Source organism: Odocoileus virginianus, chromosome 6 (assembly GCF_023699985.2).
Source record: "Odocoileus virginianus isolate 20LAN1187 ecotype Illinois chromosome 6, Ovbor_1.2, whole genome shotgun sequence".
NCBI classification, from domain to species: domain Eukaryota; kingdom Metazoa; phylum Chordata; class Mammalia; order Artiodactyla; family Cervidae; genus Odocoileus; species Odocoileus virginianus.
Genome location: NC_069679.1, coordinates 52,656,391 through 52,683,024, shown reverse-complemented (window position 1 = coordinate 52,683,024; position 26,634 = coordinate 52,656,391).

Sequence of the window (26,634 nt, the reverse complement as noted above, 5' to 3'; positions counted from 1 at the left end):
TTCATTCACTGATGAAAATGCACTGATGTTCTCAGCACAGAAACATAGGCTTAGTTAGGTTTCAGTTACAAATCAGAACTTTCTCCCATTAGTTATGGAACATTATTGTACATTGTGCCTCTAGCCCTCAATAGTACAACTTTATTATTAAAGATTCAGAACTGTATATGAAAATTACAATTTTTAAAAAACATTGGAGCTGAAGATCTTAAATTTTTTCCCTAAGAATTAAAAATAATTGATGTTTAAAAATATCCACGAGACTGATTATTTTATTTAGACCCCCAAGGATAAAACCTTCCCTAGGTGGGGAATCCTCCATCTAATGTAAGCGAGCCACAAAGTTAACAAAGTTAGCAAGAAACCCTGCATCACTGCTGAGCCCTGTGGGTCTCATTTTGCCTGGGTTTGATATATATAAAGGCAGCCCCATTAACAACTGCTCTCCCCTCTCGCTGACGAAGATGAAAAGCTCAGCAATCCTGAGGGTGGAGAAAGCAGGTTTTGTTCCCTCTTGACAGATTGTATTTCTAGCAATCTGTTGAGAGGAGGAGGAAGGCAGGTCTGGAATAAAAATAAAACCCCTTTAATTTTGAAAATGGTAAGAGAAAATTAAAATAGCAAGAGCAGGAGCCAGTCCCGGAGGCAGACAGTTGTGACACTAGCACTGATGAAAGAGACAAGGAAAAATGATTACAGGAAAACGTGGGGGTGATGTGGAAGGAACGCTCCTACTACCCCACATCATTTACTTGTCAAATCTCTACAGTCAGCCCAAGTACTAGGTGTGGACCATCGGGAGTCTGGGATTGGATATGCGTGGGAGGGTATTTGTCATCTTGCTCAACTTTGAAAGATTCTCTACCCTGATCCCTGGAGAAGGCAATGGCAACCCAGTCCAGTACTCTTGCCTGTAAAATCTCATGGACGGAGGAGCCTGGTGGGCTGCAGTCCATGGGGTCGCTAAGAGTCGGGCATGACTGAGCGACTTCACTTTCACTTTTCACTTTCATGCATTGGAGAAGGAAATGGCAACCCACTCCAGTGTTCTTGCCTGGAGAATCCCAGGGACAGAGGAGCCTAGTGGGCTGCTGTCTATGGGGCTGCACAGAGTCATACACCACTGAAGCGACTTAGCAGCAGCAACAGCTACCCCGATCCCACATCAACACACAAATCCCTCCCGAGGTGTGAGACAAGATTCTCATGGTGAGGGTAGGGGGCCCGTGCTAGCTGAAGCTGGCCATGGACCGCTATACGGTAGAGCAAAGTATTCCATGAGGACTTTTGAACTCTGGGGACTCTTTATATTTTTTCCATTAAATGGTAGATTTTTCTGCTTATAAGAGTCTTATTTAATTAGAAGAGAAGCAGCTATAGAATTGTGGAAAAATGAATATTAGAGACAAGTAGCTCTTGCTTTGCTGTGAGTCTAGACAGGTGAGATGAACCACTGAAAGTATCAAGAAAAGGTGACATGAGGGAACAGCAAGAAGAAACCTAGTTCAGCCTGCCCAGCTCTCAAGCAACAAACTTTATTCAAACACCAGAATCTTCTCAGCCTGATATAAGACCCTAGGAGAGGGATTCAAGTGGGTCCTTCAGTCTAGATAGGAAGATAAGACATATTTGTATATGTGTGCATATGTGCATGTGTGTGTAGAAATATATTAAATATTTTAGAGCACCATAAAATCAAAAGTAACCTTGCTTGGTTTAGACAGTTAGTGATGCTTGAGTTCTGAAGGGAAGGATATTAGCAAGGGTTAGAACAGTCTGAAGATTTGGGGGATCATCTCAGCGTGAGCCCCAGCTACCTTCTCTTGCCACTTTTGTAATCTCTCTAAATTCATCCCCCACCTCAGTGCAGGAATGAGCACCTTGGAACATATGAACAAGTTAAATTTTATAGAATATAAAATTTGAAAGGAATAGAGGCTGGGGAGGTAATAATAATGTAATGTTGATGATGCTAGCTAATGTTTAAGCATTGCTTCTAAGCACTTTAATGCCTTAATTATAATCTTTTAAGCAAATCATGAGGTAATAATAGCAATAAAAATAAAAATCAATGGTAATAATTATCTTAGCCATTCATCAGTTCAGTTCAGTCACTCAGTCGTGTCTGACTCTTTGCGACCCCATGAATCGCAGCACTCCAGGCCTCCCTGCCCATCACCAACTCCCAGTGTCTACCCAAACTCATGTCCATTGAGTCAGTGATGCCATCCAGCCATCTCATCCTCTGTCGTCCCCTTCTCCTCCTGCCCCCAATCCCTCCCAGCATCAGGGTCTTTTCCAATGAGTAAGCTCTTCACATCAGGTGGCCAAAATACTGGAGTTTCAGCTTCAGCATCAGTCCTTCCAGTGAACACCCAGGACTGATCTCCTTTAGGATGGACTGGTTGGATCTCCTTGCTGTCCAAGGGACTCTCAAGAGTCTTCTCCAACACCACATTCAAAAGCATCAATTCTTCAGCACTCAGCTTTCTTCACAGTCCAACTCTCACATCCATACATGACTACTGGAAAAACCATAGCCTTGACTAGACGTACCTTTTTGGCAAAGTAATGTCTCCGCTTTTAAATATGCTATCTAGGTTGGTCATAGCTTTCCTACCAAGGAGTAAGCGTCTTTTAATTTCATGGCTGCAGTCACCATCTGCAGTGATTTGGGAGCCCAAAAAAATAAAGTCTGACACTGTTTCCACTGTTTCCCCATCTATTTCCCGTGAAGTGATGGGACCAGATGCCATGATCTTAGTTTTCTGAATGTTGAGTTTTAAGCCAACTTTTTCACTTTCCTCTTTCACTTTCATCAAGAGGCTTTTTAGTTCTTCTTCACTTTCTGCCATAAGGGTGGTGTCATCTGCGTATCTGAAGTTATTGATATTTCTCCCAGCAATCTTGATTCCAGCTTGTGCTTCTTCCAACCCAGCGTTTCTCATGATATACTCTGCATAGAAGTTAAATAAGCAGAGTGGCAATATATAGCCTTGTCATACTCCTTTTCCTATTTGGAACCAGTCTGTTCCATGTCCAGTTCTAACTGTTGCTTCCTCACCTGCATACAGGTTTCTTAAGAGACAGGTCAGATGGTCTGGTATTCCCATCTCTTTCAGAATTTTCCACAGTTTGTTGTGATCCACACAGTCAAAGGCTTTTGCATAGTCAATAAAGCAGAAATAGATATTTTTCTGGAACTCTTGCTTTTTCGATGATCCAGCGGATGTTGGCAGTTTGATCTCTGGTTCCTCTGCCTTTTCTAAAACCAACTTGAACATCTGGAAGTTCATGGTTCACGTATTGCTGAAGCCTGACTTGGAGAATTTTGAGCATTACTTTACTAGCGTGCGAGATGAGTGCAATTGTGCAGTGGTTTTAGCATTCTTTGGCATTGCCTTTCTTTGGGATTGGAATGAAAACTGACCTTTTCCAGTCCTGTGGCCACTGCTGAGTTTTCCAAATTTGCTGACATATTGAGTGCAGCACTTTCACAGCATCATCTCTTAGGATTTGAAATAGTTCAACTGGAATTCCATCATCTCCACTAGCTTTGTTCATAGTGATGCTTTCTAAGGCCCACTTGACTTCACCTTCCAGGATGTCTGGCTCTAGGTGAGTGATCACACCATCATGATTATCTGGGTGGTGAAGATCTTTTTTGTACAGTTCTTCTGTGTATTCTTACCACCTCTTCTTAATATCTTCTGCTTCTGTTAGGTCCCTACCATTTCTGTCCTTTATTGAGCCCATCTTTGCATGAAAATATTCCCTTGGTATCTCTAATTTTCTTGAAGAAATCTCTAGTCTTTCCCATTCTGTTGTTTTCCTCTATTTCTTTGCATTGATCACCGAGAAAGGCTTTTTAAAATCTCTCCTTGCTGTTCTTTGGAACTCTGAATTCAGATGGGAATATCTTTCTTTTTCTCCTTTGCTTTTTGCTTCTCTTCCCTTCACAGCTATTTGTAAGGCCTCCTCAGATAGCCATTTTGCTTTTTCGCATTTCTTTTCCATGGGGATGGTCTTAATCCCTGTCTCCTGTACAATGTCACTAACCTCCATCCATAGTTCATCAGGCACTCTGTCTATCAGATCTAGTCCCTTAAATCTATTTCTCACTTCCAGTATATAATCACAAGGGATTTGATTTAGGTCATACCTGAATGGTCTAGTGGTTTTCCCTACTTTCTTCAACTTAAGTCTGAATTTGGCTATAATGAGTTCATGATCTGAGCCACAATCAGCTCCCAGTCTTGTTTTAGCTGACTGTATAGAGCTTCTCCATCCATTCATAGTTCCCAAGAAAATTGAAGCTTAGGCAGGAAGCATCTATGTTATTATTATTATTATTATTTTTTTTGTCACACCACAGTGCAGCATGTGGTATCTTAGTTCCCTGGGAGTGCAAGTGCAGAGTCTTAACCACCGGACCTCCAGGGAAGTCTTCACTATTCTATTATTTTATTACACAATGCAGTCTCAGGTTTCATGAGTGAAAGACCAAGGTGAATAATTCAGGCACAGGGGGGAGAGCCCATATGAAGATGCTGTCCATCTGGCCACCCGTGTAACTCATTGCTCAAACCTTGGGACTGCATCTCTGAGAAGTTATATAAATTTTGTCTCAGAACTATCCTTGGGTGGGAAAGAAGGGATGGGGAAGAATTTATACACTGACCCTTGCCTCCCATTGTCTAGGGTGTCAACTTCCTTGCGTTTCCTGATTGTGTATTTGAGTATGTGGGTACTAATTAGGGTCCCGCAGTAGCTTCAACTTGAGTGAAAAGAAAGGAAAGAGACAAGACACAGGTAGAAGGTGAGTCCCTTTCAAGGTGCTTCTGCTTAAATTCGATAAAATAGCATGAAGAACCAGAGGAGACAGAAAGTAGAAGAAACTGGGGTGGTACATAAATACTGTCTGATTTGTTCACCACTTTTGCCTTGCAGATTATACCCTTCATGATAGCCAGCTCCCAGTTTATTAAAGGGATAAAAGGAACAAGTTTTCTTTACTTCTTTTTTTTTTTTCAGTGAGAATGCTGTTGCATCCATTCTTTCCTGTGAGAAATTTTATCTAACCAGTCACAAAGTTTCTCACCATGGTGGCTAGCTGCAATCTCTGAGTGACCTAAGACAAGAGAGTGTTAGTGAAACAGGACAGTTTCCATAATAGCAACCTGACTGAAGCCTTTTGTTGTTTAGTTGCTATGTTATGTCTGACTCTTTTGCGACCCCATGGATTGTAGCCCACAAGGCTTCTCTGTCCAAGGGATTTCCCAGGCAGGAATACTGGAGTGGGTTGCCATTTCCTCCTTCAGGGGATCTTCCCAACCCAGGGATTAAAACTGTGTCTCCCACACTGTAGGTGAATTCTTTACCACTGAGCTCCCAGGGAAGGCCATTGAAGCCTTAGTTGATATTTAAAATCCACCTCTTCTACCACCAGTTTCCCTCAGCTTCAGTTGGCCCTTCAGCTGTTCCGGGTTGGCTTGCCTGTGGGATGCTGCAGATCTTCATCCCGTGGAGGTCTAAGCCCTAAGTTTCTCTGCCCTCATTTGACTGTGGTTGCTACAGATGCCCCTTTACCCTGTTACAGTTGGGTATGGAAATGATGAAATACTCTAGGATATCCTCTGGGTTCTAGACGTGCTCCCCTCTGTTCCCACTGGGTGAGGACAACTTTGGTTCTTCATGTAATTCTCTTGCAATTTCAGTAACTCCTTCATGTCTGCTGGTCTAATAACATGAAGAGCAAATTGATCAGGTGGTGGTCACAGCCTCAGATTCAGTAGAATCTTGACTGTGCACTTCCAGAGACAATGCTTCCTACTCTCTCCCCTGAACTTAAGATTTCTAATCCAGTTGTGGCTAAAATCATGGGCTGGGCAGCAAAATTCCTCAGTGGGTTCCTGGGGAGGGGCAACCAGAGGGACCACTCGGATTTCTACCCCTTGGTTTTCAGACTCATGTATTCTAGCTATTAGGGACAACACCATAAATACATGTATGCTTTCTCATGTGTATCCCTCTATTTTCTCTTGTATCCCAAGCAGCTAGGACAAATGAAGTTGTGTACAATTTCACAAGGTGTTCTTGTTAAACTGTTCCTTATTTGAATGTTGCATGTTCAGTTCCTGGGTGGCTGACTCTGGGACAGAGATTTGTGTGTAGGAGGTTCATTAAACAGTGCTTTGGGCTCACCATCTGTAGATGGGAAGGAATGTGAAGGAACCAGGATTGGGCAAAGAGACATGTTGGGTGGTGATTCAGTTCTGATTTGGGGTGAGGAGGCCGTCTTTATACCTCTATGCCATGGCTGGAGCCATGACTTTATACCTCAGTCGTGGCTGCCCTGGGAAGGAGTCATGTCCTTGGGTGAATGTTTCCCTTTAGTGGGGACAGTCCCTGAAAGGGGCTGACAGCTGAGGTCTAACTGTTGTCAGCAGTACCAGTACCTGGGAGAATATGTCCTTATTTCCTGAACAGGGACTTTGGTAATATATCTTGGCATCCACCTCACTGTGCCTTTTCAGGTGCATTTCTCTAGTCTATTAGATTGGCCTATTCTGGGGGTAGATGGTAGGATCACTGTCGTGTGCTTATATTATATCTCCTTTATGTAGGGTAGGGCTCTCAGTCTGCGGCACAGTTGTTTGGGTCTTAGGTCAATTGATTAGACATTGGATAAGCATTTAGATAATGGGGCTAAAGGGGATACTGAGGATAAGGAAGATTAACTCATTCTGGAGCATGTGTCTATTCCAGTTAGGATGAACTGTTATTTCTTCCAGGCTGTAAGGTGTCTGGTGTAACTGGTCTTCCACAGATTGGTTCTTCTTCTGGAGGAATGGTTCCATATCAAAGACTAAAGACTTGGATCTCAAGTACTGGCAGAGGATAGGCCAGCCTTGTTGAGAGGAAGGCCATACTAATGCCCTTGCCTAGTCTCCTCTCTTGTCATCATGACTATTCATGGGCCCACTGTGCAGACACTGGAATGGCCCAGGAGGGAGGATGGCAAATATTCATGTTATTCTCCCTGGCTGTTGAGAGTCTCCTTTGTGATGAGTGGCCACTGATGAGCATTAGCAGAAACAAAGTGTCCTCTGCCAGAAACATACATCTCTTCCCAGAATTCTTTGTCTACGGTTTTCTACTCTTGTTACTTCTGGGACCTTAACCCGCCTAGCCATTTGCTATACCAAGGAGTCTGTGGCTATCCTTTTCTTTCTAGCTACTTTTCTTTCCACACAAATTGGACCATCAAGTATAGTTATTATAGATCTGCCTACTAGGATGGTTGGTTTTTTCCTCTCTCTTTTATTTTATTTATTTTTTTTTCCATTTATTTTTATTAGTTGGAGGCTAATTACATTACATCATTACAGTAGTTTTTGTCATACATTGAAATGAATTAGCCATGGATTTACATGTATTCCCCATCCCGGTCCCCCCTCCCACCTCCCTCTCCACCCGATCCCTCTGGGTCTTCCCAGTGCACCAGGCCCGAGCACTTGTCTCATGCACCCAACCTGGGCTGGTGATCTGTTTCACCCTAGATAATATACATGTTTCGATGCTGTTCTCTTGAAACATCCCACCCTCGCCTTCTCCCAGAGTCCACAAGTCTGTTCTATACATCTGAGTCTCTTTTTCTGTTTTGCATATAGGGTTATCGTTACCATCTTTCTAAATTCCATATATATGTGTTAGTATACTGTAATGGTCTTTATCTTTCTGGCTTACTTCACTCTATATAATGGGCTCCAGTTTCATCCATCTCATTAGAACTGATTCAAATGAATTCTTTTTAATGGCTGAGTAATATTCCATGGTGTTTCCTCTCTCTTTTAGGACTACTTGCGGGAGTGGGGTGCTGTTTTATGACAGTAAGACACTTTTTTTTTAGCACTAACATATTTCCCAATTCATCTGTGAACCAAGCCTGACTTTTCCTGCCTTAGTTTGTCCTGGGGAAAGAGTTTGTCATGAGCTGTGGGAGAGGCATCAGTGCGGTAGAAGTCAAGGATATGGTATGTAGGCGCTGTTCAAATCATTTAATCGTGGCTTTTGGACTTGCTCTATCTCTGCGAAGGTCTGGTTGCACAGCCAAAGCCACTTTTCAAATGGTGCTTCTCTAGACTACCTTCAGACTACCAGGGCTATGTAGTGTACCGCTCCTATTTGGGCTTGCTAAGGATTTTACACATCTGTGATACCCTGTTATGCATACCATCAGCAACAGTGGATCATCAGGGCCATACAACCTGAGTGATGGGAAACTTGCACCACACCCTGTGTTCCACTCAAAATTGTCAGTCTCCAAAGTCACCTGGTACGTGGGTTAGGTGTGATGGATACTAATTTTAAGTGTAACATATACTACCTCCAAAATCCAAAGAAGTAATAAAGTGCTTAATATAGGAGATTAATATTAAAACAATGTGTCATTTACTTTGGAGGGGATGTAATGACATGCCCCAGACCCCTACATTCCTTAAAAGCTCACAGTTGTGGCAGGCTTCTGTATCTTCATAGGATTTTTCTTGCATCTTCCAGTATAATGTGTCTTTCCGGAGCATCCATAGTGTTTGCCATGTTAGTGCAAGTAGAATGATGTCATCACCACAGAGGAACACTGGTATGTTCTGTGTAATGTCAAGATGATCAAGGTTCCTGGGAATCATATTTTGACACAGGATGGGTGAATTAGCTAGGTCCTTGGGTAGGATTTTTAAAGTATAATTCTATCCTTGTCTCCCTTTAGATCTCTTTATCCTCTCTATTGATGGAGATAGAGAAGAATACATTCATTAGACCCATAGCTGCAGAACAAATGCCCAAGCCCATTTTGTTTTGCTGCACAAGAGATGCCAGGTCTGAAAGTAACATCTACACCTGAGGCTCCCACCTTTAAGCTGTGGTAGCCTACTGTCCTCTGCCACACTTCATCTGGTTTTCTCAGTTGTCAAAACGCTGAAGGGGGAATATGATGGAGAGTACCGACCTTGGTTTTTTCTTTGGTGGACACTGCTAATCTCTGAAATTCATCTTGGGATATAATATTGTCTGTGACTTACTATTTCAGCCAGTGCTGAGGCAGTTTCAGATGCTTTCATTTGACCTTTCCTACAATAATGGCTCTTATTCTGTAAGTTACACAACAAATGTGAAGCTGCTTCTAGGAGCTAAATATATCTCTCCAGTTACATACTTGGGAACTAAGAAATGAGCATAGAACAGGTCTGCAGTTTTTTTCAGACCCACTCTAAAATTATCTTGGTATAATACTTAATTTATCACCTGGCTTCCAGAGGCATTGGCCATAACAAAAGAATTATTAATGGAATTTTGGTTTTCCTACCATTAGTGGCACCTCAGATCCTGTATCTTAAAATCCTCAAAAAATTTGGATATTCTGGACATTTCTCTTCCTAGTGTACAGTTACCCTACACAATGGCTTCACATCTTTTGGGGGAAGAACTGGAGAAAGTCATTGTTTAAACTTGGGGGGTGGGTTATATGGCTCTCAGTAGAATCTGTATTCTTTAAACAGTGGTTTCTGAATCTAAGAACAAAAAAAGGGCAAGGAAATAAAAATGTCATGGAAACCAAGAAACTGGAACATTTCAAGGGGACTACTGTATCCTTGGCTTCCCGTGTGGCTCAGTGGTAAAGAATCCAGCTGCCAATGTGGGAGACGTGGGTTTGATTCCTGGGTTGGGAAGATCTCTTGGAGGAGGAAATGGCAAACCACTCCATACTCTTAGCTGGGAAATCCCATGGACAGAGGAGACTGGTGGACTATAGTCCATGAGTTCACAAAGGGTTGGACAGGATGGAGTGTGCAAACGTGTGTATGTGTGTGCACACACACACACTATATTTACCTAAACCAATGTCCTTTATTTCCTGGGAGCATAGCTAAATGACTTTTCCCTGGCAGTTATTTGAGGCCTTGTGATTGAGTTTTCTGAGCAATAGAATGCAGACAATGCAATGTCCACAACTCGCATATGGGATGCTTGTTCCATAGAAATCTCTCACATAATTTTCCATCTTCTCATTTCACTCATCACAGGGAACAGAACAGAAGGACGAGGGGCACTAGAGACATGTTTTGCATGATTCCTGGTTTCCTCTTTGCCTTCTCTTAGGCTCTAGTAATTCATGCTCTTTTAAGAAAGGGATTGGAGCTAGAGTCAGGAGTCCTGGGTCTGCTTCCTAGTTTCATCATATCTATCAGCTCAGGTGAAGCATGTAATCTTAACCATTTACTTGTTGTTCAGTTGCTAAGTTATGTCTGACTCTTTGTGACCTTATGGATGGGAGCATGCCAGGCTTCCCTGTTCTTCACTATCTGCTTGAGTTTGCTTAAACTCATGTCCATTGATTCAGTGATGCTATCCAACCATCTCATTCTCTGTCACCCCCTTCTCCTGCCCTCAATCTTTCCAGCATCAGGGTCTTTCCCATCTTCATATCAGGTGGCCAATGTACTGGAGCTTCCTCATCAGTCCTGTCAATGAATATTCAGGGTTCATTTCCTTTAGGATTGACTGATTTGATCTCCTTGCTGTCCAAAGGACTCTCTGGAATCTCATCCAACACCACAGTTCAAAAGCATCAGTTCTTTGGCGCTCAGCTTTCCTTATGGTCCAACTCTCACATCCATACATGCCTACTGGAAAAACCACAGCTTTGACTATATGGACCTTTGTTGGGAAAGTAATGTCTCTGCTTTTTAATATGCTGTCTAGGTTGGTCATAGCTTTTCTTCCAAGGAGCAAGCACATTTTAATTTCATGGCTGCAGTCATCATCTGCAGTGATTTTGGAGCCCAAGAAAATAAAATTTGTCACTGCTTTCACTTTTCCCACACCTATTTGTTGTGAAGTGATGGGATGCCATGATCTTAGTTTCTTGAATGTTGAGTTTTAAGCCAGCTTTTTCACCATTTAGTTACTGCATTTGTAAGATGAAGCATCATGTAAGGTGATCTCTCAGCCTCTCTTAATCCCTAAAGTTGTATGAAGATGGAATATAATTTGAAACTGATTCACAGTAAGAAATCAGTGACTGATTTTGGGGAATTACCTGTTTCAGGAGTCTTTGTTTTAGCAGATGTGAAAACTACTTCCTGGCTTGGCTTGTTTTGTGGGGGAGTTAGAGCAGTCTCCGTCCTGACTCTAATAAATCCCATTTCCTTTTCACTTGAATTTCTCCTGCAGATTGATGCTGGTCCTGAAGATTAGTTTGGGGCCTTGATATCGCAGGGGAATTGCAGCAACGCAACATGCTAGGATGTGCTTAATCTGTGTAAGAGGCACAGCAGGCCCTGTATACTTAAGTCCTCTGGAGACTATGATTGAATATTCAAGTAAAGTTTCCATGAATGGAACTTTTATGCCTAACATCTTCTACCGAAATAGCATTTGCTTTTCTGATCTCAACGAGATCCTCTGCAGAACAAATAAAATGTTCACACTGAGGAAGAACACTCTGTAACCATAATTATGTTACTCTAAAAGGCTATAATAAACTTTAAGCAAGTGCTTCCTATTTTATTCTCACTGCAAACAATTTATAAGCATAACTGTCCTCTTGACGTGATAATGAAAGAGCAGTCACACATGTCAGCTGGGGCAATTATGTTCTTCAGATGTCTGATGTAAGTATTAGATGATTCCTTCCTGCTGACACCTTATCAACTGTGACATGCATATTAAAAAGAACACCCAAGAGAGCTAACTTTAAAATTTTGAGTACTTTCAAGGAGTTCCATCTGTATTAAAAGGCCTCATATCTCATCTTCCAAGTTAGTCTCTTTGCTGCATGAGTTTTGGATCTCAGATGGAAAAAAAAAAAAAGAAAAACAATGAAAAACCCCACAGAAATATGTTTTATGATAGTAAACAGGAGCTTGCTTTTTCAGAGCCTTAAAAATATACCTGGTCTATCATCTCTGTGAATTAAAAAACCCAGAGTCAGATAGGTATGGCTTCAAATTTCAGCTCTGTCTTTTCCTAACTTTTGAACTTTCATCAAGGGACAAATTCCTTGAGTTTCACACATAAAAAGGTAAAAGTGCAGACCACACTGCCCAATTGTAGGGAGGTTGAATAGGAGACCAAGCATGGAGCATAAGCTGAGGGTCTATCACAGGAACCCTGACATGTTAGTCCCTCCTTCTTGCATGTTTTTTAGCAGGACCCAGAGGGTGCCTGCTCTGGGTGTGCTTTGGATGTTCCATGGCCTTTCTGTTGAGGAGGAAGAATGGGAGATGAGAGGGTCCAGAGAGCATCTCACAGCTCAGTCTAACTCCACAACTCTCTCTCTATAGATTAAACATATTTTCTCTGCTCTTCTTTTCTCTTTTCTTAAGACCAAAGCCCCTGGCCCAGTTCCTCAAAACTTTCCCCAGTGCCATCAGGCCCACTGCCCAGAGGCCTCTGAAGGTGTGGGTTTCTCCATCAGACACTGTGCCCCTGCCAGGGCGCTGCTCTGACTCTGAAGAGTCATCAGGCACCTGCCTCGTCCAGGACACTGAGCAGCCCAGCAGCCCTCTGCTCCTTTCCCCACCCAGCACAGCCTTCTTGTGTCGATTTTAAGCAGGTATAAGCATTTCTGGGTGAAGATGATTCTAGGACCCCTCCATAGGCTTTTCCAGAGCACTGTTATCTGGGTGGTCCAGACACTTTTTTTAAAAATTATTTATTTCTTTATTTTTCATTTCTTTTTATTAGTTGGAGGCTAATTACTTTACAATATTGTAGTGGTTTTTGTCATACATTGACATGAATCAGCCATGGATTTACATGTATTCCCCATCCCAATTCCCCCTCCCACCTCCCTCTCCACCCGATTCCTCTGGGTCTTCCCAGTGCACCAGCCCTGAGCACTTGCCTCATGCATCCAGCCTGGCCTGGTGATCTGTTTCACCCTAGATAATATACATGTTTCGATGCTGTTCTCTCAAAACATCCCACCCTCGCCTTCTCCCATAGAGTACAAAATTCTGTTCTGTACATCTGTGTCTCTTTTTCTGTTTTGCATATAGGGTTATCGTTACCATCTTTCTGAATTCCATATATATGCATTAGTATACTGTAATGGTCTTTATCTTTCTGGCTTACTTCACTCTGTATAATGGGCTCCAGTTTCATCCATCTCATTAGAACTGATTCAAATGAATTCTTTTTAATGGCTGAGTAATAGTCCATAGTGTATATGTACCACAGCTTCCTTATCCATTTGTCTGCTGATGGGCATCTAGGTTGCTTCCATGTCCTGGCTATTATAAACAGTGCTGCGATGAACATTGGGGTGCACGTGTCTCTTTCAGATCTGGTTTCCTCAGTGTGTATGCCCAGAAGTGGGATTGCTGGGTCATATGGCAGTTCTAATTCCAGTTTTTTAAAAAAGAATCAAAAGAAATGAGGACAAACTCAGGGACCTCTGGGACAATGTGAAATGCCCCAACATTCGAATCATAGGAATCCCAGAAGAAGAAGACAAAAAGAAAGGCCATGAGAAAATACTCGAGGAGATAATAGCTGAAAACTTCCCTAAAATGGGGAAGGAAATAGCCACCCAAGTGCAAGAAACCCAGAGAGTCCCAAACAGGATAAACCCAAGGTGAAACACCCCAAGACACATATTAATCAAATTAACAAAGATCAAACACAAAGAGCAAATATTAAAAGCAGCAAAGGAAAAGCAACAAATAACACACAAGGGGATTCCCCTAAGGATAACAGCTGATCTTTCAATAGAAACTCTTCAGCACATACTTAAAATGATGAAAGAGAATAACCTACAACCCAGTTTACTGTACCCAGCAAGGATCTCATTCAGATATGAAGGAGAATTCAAAAGCTTTACAGACAAGCAAAAGCTGAGAGAATTCAGCACCACCAAACCAGCTCTTCAACAAATGCTAAAGGATCTTCTCTAGACAGGAAACACAGAAAGACTGTATAAATGCAAACCCCAAACAACAAAGTAAGTGGCAACGGGACCATACCTATCAATAATTACCTTAAATGTAAATGGGTTGAATGCCCCAACCAAAAGATAAAGACTGGCTGAATGGATACAAAAACAAGACCCCTATCTATGCTGTCTACAAGAGACCCACCTTAAAACAAGGGACACATACAGACTAAAAGTGAAGGGCTGGAAAAAAATATTTCATGCAAACAGAGACCAAAAGAAAGCAGGAGTCACAATACTCATATCAAATAGACTTTAAAATAAAGTCTGTGAAAAGAGACAAAGAAGGACACTACATAATGATCAAAGGATCAATACAAGAAGAAGACAGACACTTTTGTTATGAATAACCTAAATCTCTTTCTGACATCTCCAATCTTGTCCCTCTCATACAGTTCACTTTTGGCACCCAATTCCATCAGGTACTCTTTCTAGCCATGATCCATTTACTAGGAACACAAGTAGATCCTACACAAAATGATTGGCCTGGTTCCTCTATACGGATTCTCTCCAGCTTAACCACCTCTCTTTTAAAGCTGGCAGAACAAATTGCACAATCTTTTCAGAAGGGTTTCACTCTATAAAGGAAAATGATATCTGGTCATTGTACTACTTTTGTTACACCGTGGATCTGTTACCTTATTTTTTCATTCACAGCACTATTATATTGCTGACAGATATTAAAAATCTCTTGCTGTAATTGGTTAATATATGCTAGTCTTATTAGTAACTTCATTGGTATTAATTAGTCATTTTTAAATGTGGTGTGTGTGTGTTTGCATGAAAAACAGAGGAAGAGAGAGATTTTGAGCTATGTATTCATTTATGAAGACTTACAAGACCTTTTAGAACTAACACCCAAAAAAGACATCCTTTTCATCATAGGGGACTGGAGTACAAAAGTAGGAAGTCAAGAAACACGTGGAGTAACTGGCAAATTTGGCCTTGGAGTACAGAATGGAGGGCAAAGACTAATAGAGTTTTGCCAAGAAAATGCACTGGTCATAGCAAACACCCTCTTCCAACAACACAAGAGAAGACTCTATATATGGACATCACCAGATGGTCAATACCAAATCAGATTGATTATATTCTTTGCAGCCAAAAATGGAGAAGCTCTATACAGTCAGCAAAAACAAGACCGGGAGCTGGTTGTGACTCAGATCATGAACTCATTATTGCCAAATTCAGACTTAAGTTGAAGAAAGTAGGGAAAACCACTAGACCATTCAAGTATAACCTAAACCAAATCCCTAATGATTATACAGTGGAAGTGAGAAATAGATTTAAGGGACTATATCTGATAGACAGAGTGCCTGATGAACTATGGAGGGAAGTTCGTGACATTGTAAAGGAGGCAGGGAGCAAGATTACTCCCAAGAAAAAGAAATGCAAAAAAGCAAAATGGCTGTCTGAGGAGGCCTTACAAATAGCTGTGAGGAGAAGAGATGCAAAAACCAAAGGAGAAAAGGAAAGATATTCCCATTTGAAAGCAGAGTTCCAAAGAATAGCAAGGAGAGATAAGAAAGCCTTCCTCAGTGATCAGTGCAAAGAAATAGAGGAAAACAATAAGATGGGGAAGACTAGAGATCTCTTCAAGAAAATTAGAGATACCAAGGGAACATTTCATGCAAAGATGGGCTCTATATAAAGGACAGAAATGGTATGGACGAAACAGAAGCAGAAGATATTAAGAAGAGGTGATAAGAATACACAGAAGAACTGTACAAAAAAGATCTTCACAAGCCAGATAATCACGATGGTGTGATCATTCACCTAGAGCCAGACATCCTAGAAGGTGAAGTCAAGTGGGCCTTAGGTAGAATCACTATAAACGAAGCTAGTGGAGGTGATGGAATTCCAGTTGAGCTATTTCAAATCCTAAGAGATGATGCTGTGAAAGTGCTGCACTCAATATGTCAGCAAATTTGGAAAACTCAGCAGTGGCCACAGGACTGGAAAAGGTCAGTTTTCATTCCAATCCCAAAGAAAGGCAATGCCAAAGAATGCTCAAACCACCACACAATTGCACTCATTGCACATGCTAGTAAAATAATGCTCAAAATTCTCCAAGCCAGGCTTCAACAGTACATGAGCCGTGAACTTCCAGATGTTCAAGTTGGTTTTAGAAAAGGCAGAGGAACCAGAGATCAAATTGCCAACATCCGCTGGATCATCGAAAAAGCAAGAGAGTTCCAGAAAAATATCTATTTCTGCTTTGTTGACTATGCCAAAGCCTTTGACTGTGTGGATCACAATGAACTGTGGAAAATTCTGAAAGAGATGAGAATACCAGACCACCTGACCTGCCTCATGAGAAACCTGTGTACAGGTCAGGAAGCAACAGTTAGAACTGGACATGGAACAACAGACTGGTTCCAAATAGGGAAAGGAGTACATCAAGGGTGTATATTGTGACCATGCGTATTTAACTTCTATGCAGAGTACATCATGAGAAGTGCTGGGCTGGAAGAAGCACAAGCTGGACTCAAGATTGCCGGGAGAAATATCAATAACCTCAGATATGCAGATGACACCACCCTTATGGCAGAAAGTGAAGAAGAACTAAAGAGCCTCTTGATGAAAGTGAAAGAGGAACCCAGAGGGATCGGGTGGAGAGGTAGGTGGGAGGGGGGACCGGGATGGGGAATACATGTAAATCCATGGCTAATTCATTTCAATGTATGACAAAAACCACTGCAATGACATAAAGTAATTAGCCTCCAACTAATAAAAATAAATGGAAAAAAAAAAAGGAAAAAAATAATGATCACCCTGAGACAAAAGAAATGGTTACCTAGAGTGATGAAGGTAAAGAGGTAGGAGGGGGAATGATGATCAAATGTAGGTTATTCATCAGGTGCTAATGTTTTGCTTTTGTTACTGGATTATTGGCTGTGCTTTATCTTGTTCAACAAACTAAACAAAAATGATGAGCCATGCCTGAACAAATGGTGATGTCCTAAACCAATGATTGAAATTAATGTAACCCTGTGCATTAGTATCTAAAAATATTTAAATTAAAAAAATAAATAAAGTCATACATAATTGGAAAAAAAAAAAAGAAAGTGAAAGAGGAGAGTGAAAAAGTTGGCTTAAAACTCAACATCAGAAAACTAAGACCATGGCATCTGGTCCCATCACTTCATGGAAAATAAATGGAGAAACAGTGGAAATAGTGTCAGACTTTATTTCTTTGGTCTCCAAGATCACTGCAGATGGTGATTGCAGCCATGAAACTGAAAGATGCTTAATCCTTGGCAGGAAAGTTATGACAAACCCAGACTTCATATTAAAAAGCAGAGATGTTACTTTGCCAACAGAGGTCTGTCTAGTCAAGGCTATGATTTTTGCAGTAGTTATGTATGGATGTGAGAGTTGGACTGTAAAGAAAACTGAGTGCCAAGGAATTGATGCTTTTGAACTGGTGTTGGAGAAGACTCTTGAGAGTCCCTTGGACTGCAAGGAGATCCAGCTAGTCCATCCTAAAGGAGATCAATCCTGAGTGTTCATTGAAAGGACTGATGTTGAAGCTGAAACTCCAAACTTCGGCCACCTGATGCGAAGAGCTGACTCATTTGAAAAGACCCTGATGCTGGGAAAGATTGTAGATGGGAGGAAAAGGGGACCACAGAGGATTAGATGGTTGGATGACATCACTGACTCAATGGACATGAGTTTGAGTAAACTCTGGGAGTTATTGATGGACAGGGAAGCCTGGGGTGCTGCAGTACATGGGGTCGCAAAGAGTCAGACACAACTGAGCGACTGAACTCAACTGATTCATTTATTCACTCATCCATTCACTCAAGAATTGCTTTCTTTTCCCTTAACTGTGATTACTGAGCTCTGAGATATAAGATCAGGAGTACTAGGTTCTTGCAGTGACTAAAATCAACTTTCTGTGTGAGCTTGGGCAAATGGTGACTTAACCTGCTTGAATTTTAGAATCTCCAGCTGTAAAATGAAAGGTAGGACTAGAAGAACCTTCTCATGTCAGTATTCCAGGAGCCTGTCCTGTTTACATTATATGCTTGTTTTTCTTTAAATTAATTGATGCGGCTGTACCAGAGCCATCCACAGTATATGGGAAGTAGGGATAATTATCTGAGATTTTAAACTGTGTGTGTATGTTTGTGTGTGTGCGCATGCATGCGGGCGTGCCCTACTGTTGTGGCAGATGATGTAGCCAACTGGATAGTCAGTGGAGGATTAGGAAGTGATGCTACAGTTCATATTCATCTACCTATAAGTTACAATGTAAGCTTTCCTGCATCTTACCCATTCCTCTCCCCACTGACACCAAAAGTTAAGAGCTGAGTGCTTAATAATATCCTCCTTTCCGTACAGATTGCATGTTTCTTCTTTAAATGTTTTTTTTTTTTAAGATTGTTCTTGACTATCATCATAACCAAATTTCTGTAGCCTGAGGTATGAGAAAAATAAGTGGATTATTTCTATTCACCTTTCTAGGGAAGGAGTTTATGATTCCTTGTTATAAACTATGGTTGTGACAATTCATATTGGCCCAGATTCTGGACACAGATTGGAGTGGGAACCTTAGCTCTATTACTTATCAGATATATAGACTTGGACTTGGACAATTCAGATTTGTGTTTTCCCATTTGCAAGTGAAGAAAATAACTACTTTGCAGTGCTGTTGATGGAGTAGGGAAGGAATAAGATTATAGGTAATGTGTGTGTAATTCCTAAAAGATAGTGGCTACTCTGTGACTTATCCTTGTTTTCAACTATATCTGTAAAGGATGGAAATAGGCTGTAGGTATTTTTCTGGAAACAATCACCCAAGTAAGTTACCCTGGGTCAAGGATAATCTTCTTGAGTTCTATGCTCCAGACTAAGTTCTAATTTGCCTCTGAAAATCTCCTGAGATTGAGACTCAGAATTGCGCTGAGTTCAGGAAAGACTTATCTCAGCCTCTCCCATCCCTCCTGTCCTTACTTAGATAACCTGTCCTTCAGTTAAATTACTGTGCTATGATTGGTAGCTCCCAGAACTACTTGATTGCACTTGTCGGCTCTTCATTTTCTGAGTGATTATAAATCGATCATTTGATGATCTGTTCCAGTATCACCCAGGGTTTGTGACAGTAAGCTGACATATCTATCATTTTCAAGGTCATTCTTCTTTTCTTTTCTAAGTTCATCCTGACATTTTCTCTTTTCTAAAATGTGGGGAACTCTCTAATGAAATTTATTTTAAAAATCCTACATGCCACATGGTGCAGCCAAAACAAACAAACAAACAAACAAAAAAAAACCAAAAAACAAAACTAAGTAGTAGTTTGACAGTGATGTTCACCCATTGATTTAAATCTGCCATCATCACCAGCCCTTGTCCTGGAGGGACCTGGCATGTAAGACAAGACCTACTTCTTCCTCATTTGGAGATCCATGGTAGAAGATCTTTAACTTAAACCTTATTCTCATTATCTGCTTTCAGACCTTCAAACATGTATGAGACAGTATGAATCCTTTAGTTTCTTAATTGAGAAGACAGCTTCCCCAGGTGGGACTTGCAGTTAGTTACTAAGGTGCCTTTCCTGTCCCTGCCACCTGAAGAACAGGGCTGCAGTTGTTCTTGTGGAATAATTTGATGTGGCAGCTGCTTTGTTGCAGTGACTAGTCATTGAGATCAAGATGGGGAGAAGCTCAACCATCTCTTGTTAATTCAATAGTGGCTAACATTTATTGAGCACTTTCTATAGGCCAGACAGTGAGCTAAGCACTTTATATGGATTATCTCATTTAGTGATGAAAGTATTTTTATGAACTATATTCTATTATTATCCTTATTTTACTTATGAGCCTGGGATTAGCTCCAGGCTTCAAATCATAGCAGGGTGAACTTGGCCAAAATACTGAGTAGAACTTCTGGACTTCACCTACACAAGATGGCCTTTCTGTAGTACCACTAGGTATTACAAACCTCAGAAATGGTCTGAAAAAAACATGAATAGTGTCAGAGAATCTAGGTCTTAGTAATTGCCGTCTCCTCTGTGTGTGTGTGTGTATTCACTTGCTCAGTCATGTCCACCTCTTTGTGACCCCGTGGACTATAGCCCACTAGGCTTCTCTGCCCATGGGATTATCCTAGCAAGAAGACTGGAGTGGGGCACCTAAAGTGCTCTGGGACAACCCAGAGGAATAGGGTGGGGAGGAAGGTGGGAAGGGGGTGTTCAGGATGGTGGGACATACATATACCCATGGCTGATACATGTTGATATATGGCAAAAACCATCACACACACACACATACACTCACACGTTGCTATTTCCTTCTCCAGGGAGTCTTCCTGACCCAGAGATCAGACCTGTGCCTCCTGCAATGGCAGGTGGATTGTTTACCACTGAGGCACCTGGGAAGCCCAAAATCACCTCTAGAGATCACCTATCTAGCCCATGTTTTAAGACAAGTTTTGACATCACTGACCTGTTGCAAGCTTCCACATCCTCATTTGTAGAAGCTCTGTTGTTGTTAGTCACTGATAAAGGCAGGACCTATAGGACAGCAGGAGAGAAAAGATTTAATAGTTGCAAGTCCTGCATAGACACTGGAAAAAAAAACACAACCATTTGACCTTATTTTGTGCCTAGTTTGTGCCAACTCACTATAAAGTCCACGGTGTATCATGGGCAAGCAGATGGATTGGCAAGTATATGAACGTGAAAAGTGTCTTAACAGGGTGTAGGGTTGGGGGAAGGGTGTATGGAGACCTAGTTAACATATAAATATAAAATAGAATTTAAATGTAGGGAAGTGGAAGAGTACATAGAGCTAATTTGGTGGGAATGACTCTCAGCATTTTCAAGGCAGTAGTTCAGAATGTTTATTTTTAAAAAAGCCGATGTCAGTTACTAACGTAATAAAGCATCTGCAGTATACTGATAACACATAATACTCAAATACAACAAATGTGTGTAAACAAGCATTTTAAATCTCCCTACATAGTAAGAGAACTGAAATTTTTATTAGATGTTTTTCCTAAGTTACCACACAGTTGCTTCCCCTTTCCCCTGGAACTGTTTCTAAGTGACATTTCTAAATGGTAAGTCCAGTGGTTTCTTTTCTCCTGGAACTTCTCCAGCTATACAATATCTCAAACTAATAAATACTAACTCTATTTTCCCTAGTTCCATTTCGATTTGTAGGTATGAAGGGTAGAGAAGGTTTGATGTTACAGGAATTGGGTCTAATTAATTCCTCAGGAACTCTTCTTATAAATTTTAGGTCATATACACTTAGCAATTCTTTCTAACAGTGAAAAAAGCAGGTATGTGGATGATAAGGAGAGACAAACTAGCTGTAGAAGTTTTTATGGGTAATATTTCTGTTTTGTGAGGAAATATAGGTAGTATGTTAATAAATTAGTTTAAATAATTTAAACCCTAATTCCTACAGGTTACATTGAAAAGTAAATTATGTAACTAATGGAGAATGGTGGTGAAGTTCTAAAATTCCAAACCCAGAGAGTTCAGAACCTAGAACTATTTTACATTTGATTTTTATTTAAAAAATCGGGGAGGATGGTAATTTTATTTTTTTATTTTGGTCATGTTGCACATCATGTAGGATCTTAGTTCCCTAACCAGGGATCAAACCCGTGCCCCCTGCAGTGGAAGCATGGAGTCTTAATCACTGGACCACCAAGGAAGTCCCTACATTTTATACAAAATAGCACCAGGAGGTATAATAGTATTTGGGCCTACACATTCAGTTTTTCCCTCTGGTTCAGGAAAAACTTTAGAATCTGGGATCAATGGCAGAGGAGAATAGGGAACTTGAGTGAATCCTAGAATGTTAGCATCAGTCAAGAGTTTAGGGATACTGTCTCTATAGATATAACTCTTTTTCTAAAGTATCTAAAATTAATGAGACTATTTAGACTCATCGACAGAAATTAAATTCATTCCCTCTCTACCAAATAAGTTTTTTTCATGGGTTTATACTCTCATATGTACTTGGACCCAAACCCATGTCTTTGATCAGAAATGTGCTAAGTCACTTCAGTCGTGCCTGATTCTTTACAACCCCATGGACTGCAGCCCACCAGGCTTTTCTGTCCATGGGATTCCCCAGGCAAGAATACTGGAGTGGGTTGCCATTTCCTTCCCCACTGATCAGAAATGAGAAGGAAGAAAAAGGAAACTATGGAGGAAGTTAAGAAATCTCCTTTGCAACAAATCTCAAGTATGCTCTTCCTTTCTGTTTTCTTTATTGCAAGTCCAGTTCAGAATTCTACACTGCATGCAGTGTTCCCTAATGATGATGATAATAATGACAATGAAGATGATAATCATATAAGCTAACACTGTGTTTGAAGGAAATGTCAACCCACTCCAGTATTCTTGCCTGGGAAATGCCATGGACAGAGGAACCTGGTGGGCTACAGCCCATGGGGTCGCAGAGAGTTGGATATGACTTAGGGACTAATGGAATGGAACGGCTACCCACTCCAGTATTCTTGCCTGAAGAATTCCATGAACAGAGGAGCCTGGCAGGTTACAGTCCATGGGGTCCTGATGAGTCCAACATGACCGAGCAACTTGCACTTTCACTTTAGCAACTAAAACAACGACACCATGTCACCTATGAAGTGCTTTGCATATGTGAACTCATTTAATCCTGAAAAGCAGTTTCTGAAGTAGGTAATATTTCTATGGCCACTTTACCAGTGTGGAAGTGGGTTTGGGGTGGCTGAGTAACTTGCCTACATTTACACAGTTAGTGCCAGAGCAGGAATTCCATATCAGGTAGTTGGGGCTGCCGAGCCTAAAAGTCTGTAATCACTAATGCTTTGCTGTCTTCTCACCAAATGTCTTGCCTCTTGGCTAGCCTTATGCTGCTGTTAGATTTAATGTTCTTGAAATACTACTTCAAACATTTTATTTCTGTGCTCGAAAGCCTTCTTGGCTTCTTCCCAAACACAGAGTAATGTCTGAGCTCTTCAACCAGGTATTATGGTGTTGGCTGCAGCCTAGCTTGTCAGCACCACCTCCTCTATTGCTCACAGTGAGTGTCCCCTTCTGGCAGGCCGGCTTGCTCACTGCGTGTCTAGCCCCCAGTCTTCTCTGCACTTACCTAGTACTTTTCCTCTTTCTGAATATTTGATGATATCATTTTCTCTGCCAAATATTTTTTTCCCCCCACTCTACTGAAACTCAGCATGAGATTTGTATTCAGCAAGGAGTGGCTAGGATGTGATGGGATTTTAAGCCATGCCCCAAAACATGGGACTGGTAAGCCTGGAGGAAAGATGACTCAGAGGGACAAAACCAAGCGTTTTTAATTAAAAGACTGCCATGTAGAAGAGGTGTAGAGTAGCTCTATTCAGTCCATTATCAACCTGATGTGTCAAAAACAGATCCAGAATTCAAGTCTTTTCTTTACATGGCATTCACGCAGAGGGCACAATTCCATTGGATTTTATTTTTGATTGCCACAGAAGGTATCTAAATGAAGGCTTATTAAATTTGGTACTCATAAACTAAAATATGTGCTCTTATCAGCTTCCTAAGGAATACTAATTTAACAGATGGTGTTCAGCAGTTGACAGCATGGTACCACCATTGTGCATACTTTTAGATAAGGACTAGGAACTCTAAGGAAAGTCCTAGACACATTGCTTCACGATTAACTAATGCCTTTCTATTTAAACTGTGATAAACTAACATTTATGATGCAATTATAACAAGATTTTTGAATTAAATTATTGGTTTACTGTTATTATCTATTTAGTTGATTGTGTGTGTTGTTACATTAACAATATAGTAAGATCTATTTGCTTTGAGAGTTTTTTGCACCCATAGTTTTCCATTAACTGAAGTTTAAAACCATGTATTGAGCTCAACTATGAGTTATCTTTACCTCTATTGACATAGCTCTGTCTTGAAGGTTATAAACCCAGACCCTGCTCTCACCCTTCCAAATTGCTTTGGAAAATTTGCTTCCCCAAAGAAGAATATGGATCCTAGGGCCTTCTGGATGTGCCAAATATGCTTCTGACAAAAATGTATACTTGATTTTTTTTTGTGTGTGCAATTAGAATTCAAAAATCAGATGGTGATTCAATGAAATGGCCTTTGAGCTTTCTTCTGGTTTTAATAGTTTATGCTTTGCAAACTTTCTTCTGCAGTGAAACCTGGGGGTCATTCACTCTTCTTAACCCAGAGGCTACACCACATATTTTGGCATTCCCACAGTTTTCTTTCCACCAGCAGAAGTTTCAGTGTGATTGGAAAGTGCATGGGGCAGGGATTTTGACTACTGCCTTGCTATGAAGGGCTTCCCTTGGACTCAAAGCATTAGAAATACAGGTTCAAAAGAGAAGAAGGAGGTGTGTACTTGTTCTATACAAATCAATTTAATTTCTGTTGTTAGTGAGTAGTTCTCTTTTACAAACAGGACTTTAATTTTTAAGATCAGCTTGTGTTTAGACTGAGTATTTTAGAAAAGGAATAATTATTCATGCAGATAGCAGCCAGGTATTCCAATAGGGCTTCGTTTCATACTATTATAGGCTTTTCCTAAAAGAAACAGTAATCTTTGTGCTGAGCACAGGGAGCTGTTTCTTCAATACACATCCAATTTATTTGTACCAACTGACTGATGCTTGAAGCCAGATCGATGGACATGATATTAATTATTCATTATGGTACTTAGGATAAAATTTGCATTCTCATGCAGTCAAAATTGATGAGGTTTTGCATTTGTACTATAGGAATAGCTTCCAACTCAATGCTAAAACTCAATATAATCTTAATAAAAATTTTGAAAAAGGCACCAATAATTTGAACTTTCTCATATCCACAGAACATTTGTTTTATTGGACCCTTATGTCCTATTAAAAGTATGTTGAAAATATTCTTTTTATGTCTAATCAAACAAATATGGCTTTAAAAAAATCTCAAGAACATTTCAAATGCAAGGTCATAATCACTGTAATAGAGCTTAAAAACTGTGATTTGGAGAACAAAATTGCAACTCGTATCTTTATAAAAGACATTTACTGTAGCACATCTTCAGAGTTTTATTTCTCAGATAAGAAAATATTGGGACTGTAATGATATTTCATATACAGGTGAGTAGTATTCCTGTAGATTAGAAAAACCAAGCACGAAAGAGACTTGTCTTAAATCAAGAATATGTTTGGAGATATTGCATAAAGGCAGGCCCTTTTGGTCACATATAGCAGGCTTTGTCTGAGAATTCTGACTTGTGTCTGTAGCCACAAATAGGACTAGAGAGGGCAGGCCCCTCCATTTATCTCACACTCTCAAGGGTGTGTGGAATTCTGTTATGGCACTTGGCTGGAGGGCAGCAGGGACAGACATGTCCAGCATTTTGTGCTTTCCTTGGTGACGCTAATCATAAAGAAATCACCTGCCAGTGCAGGAGGTACTTAAGAGATGCTGGGTCAGGAAGAACTCTGGAGGAAGGCATGGCAACCACTCCAGTATTCTTGCCTGTAGAATTCCATGGACAGAGGAGCCTGGTGGGCTGCAGTCCATGGGGTCCACCAAGAGTTGGATATGACTGAAGCAACTTAGCGCAGGAGGTAGAAGTGGCCAGTGGTACTGATTCATGTTTTTCTGTATTATGTTCTGAACTCTGTAAAAAAAAAAAAATTGATTCCAAAGGCTGTACATGTTTTGGAAGGACATACTTCTAGGAGGAGGGGTGTGTGTGTGTGTGTGTGTGTGTGGTGTATTGGTTAGGTTGCCTCTGGCCAAAAGTAACACAATCTAGGCTATGAAAATGTAAACAATAAGGAGATAAATCTCACATATGTCTGGGTGCCCAGAGGCAAAGCAGGCTCCAGGCATAGTGATCAGAGGTTCAATGATGGCGTCAAGGACCCTGGTTCTTTTCATTTCTCTGCTCTGCTACATTCTAGGGATGTTTTCCTTATGGTTGCAAAATGACCAGCAATGATGATAAGGGTACATAATTCCTTATTCACAAACAGCAGGAGAAAGAATAAGAAAAGTCTTCCTCACGCGTGGAAGATACACATCCCACAGTTGGCCCACCCTAGGTCACATGCCTGTATTGGGATCAGCAATCATTTTTGGAAAATGTTATGTGGAGATTAAGTTTCATTTATCAGGATTTCAGGAAATGGGATGGATGCCTGAGAGTGAAAAAGTTGGCTTAAAGCTCAACATTCAGAAAACTAAGATCATGGCATCTGGTACCATCACTTCATGGCAAATAGATGGGGAAACAGTGGCTGACTTTATTTTTCTGGGCTCCAAAATCACTGTGGATGGTGATTGCAGCCATGAAATTAAAAGACACTTGCTCCTTGGCAGGAAAGTTATGACTAACCTAAACAGCATATTAAAAAGCAGAGACAATTCTTTGCCAACAAAGGTTCGTCTAGTCAAGGCTATGGTTTTTCCAGTAGTCATGTATGGATGTGAGAGTTGGACTATAAAGAAAGCTGAGCACTGAAGAATTGGTGCTTTTGACCTGTGGTGTTGGAGAAGACTCTTGAGAGTCCCTTGGACTGCAAGGAGATCCAACCAGTCCATCCTAAAGGAGATTAGCCCTGGGTGTTCACTGGAGGGACTGATGTTGAAGCTGAAACTCTCAATACTTTGGCCACCTGAT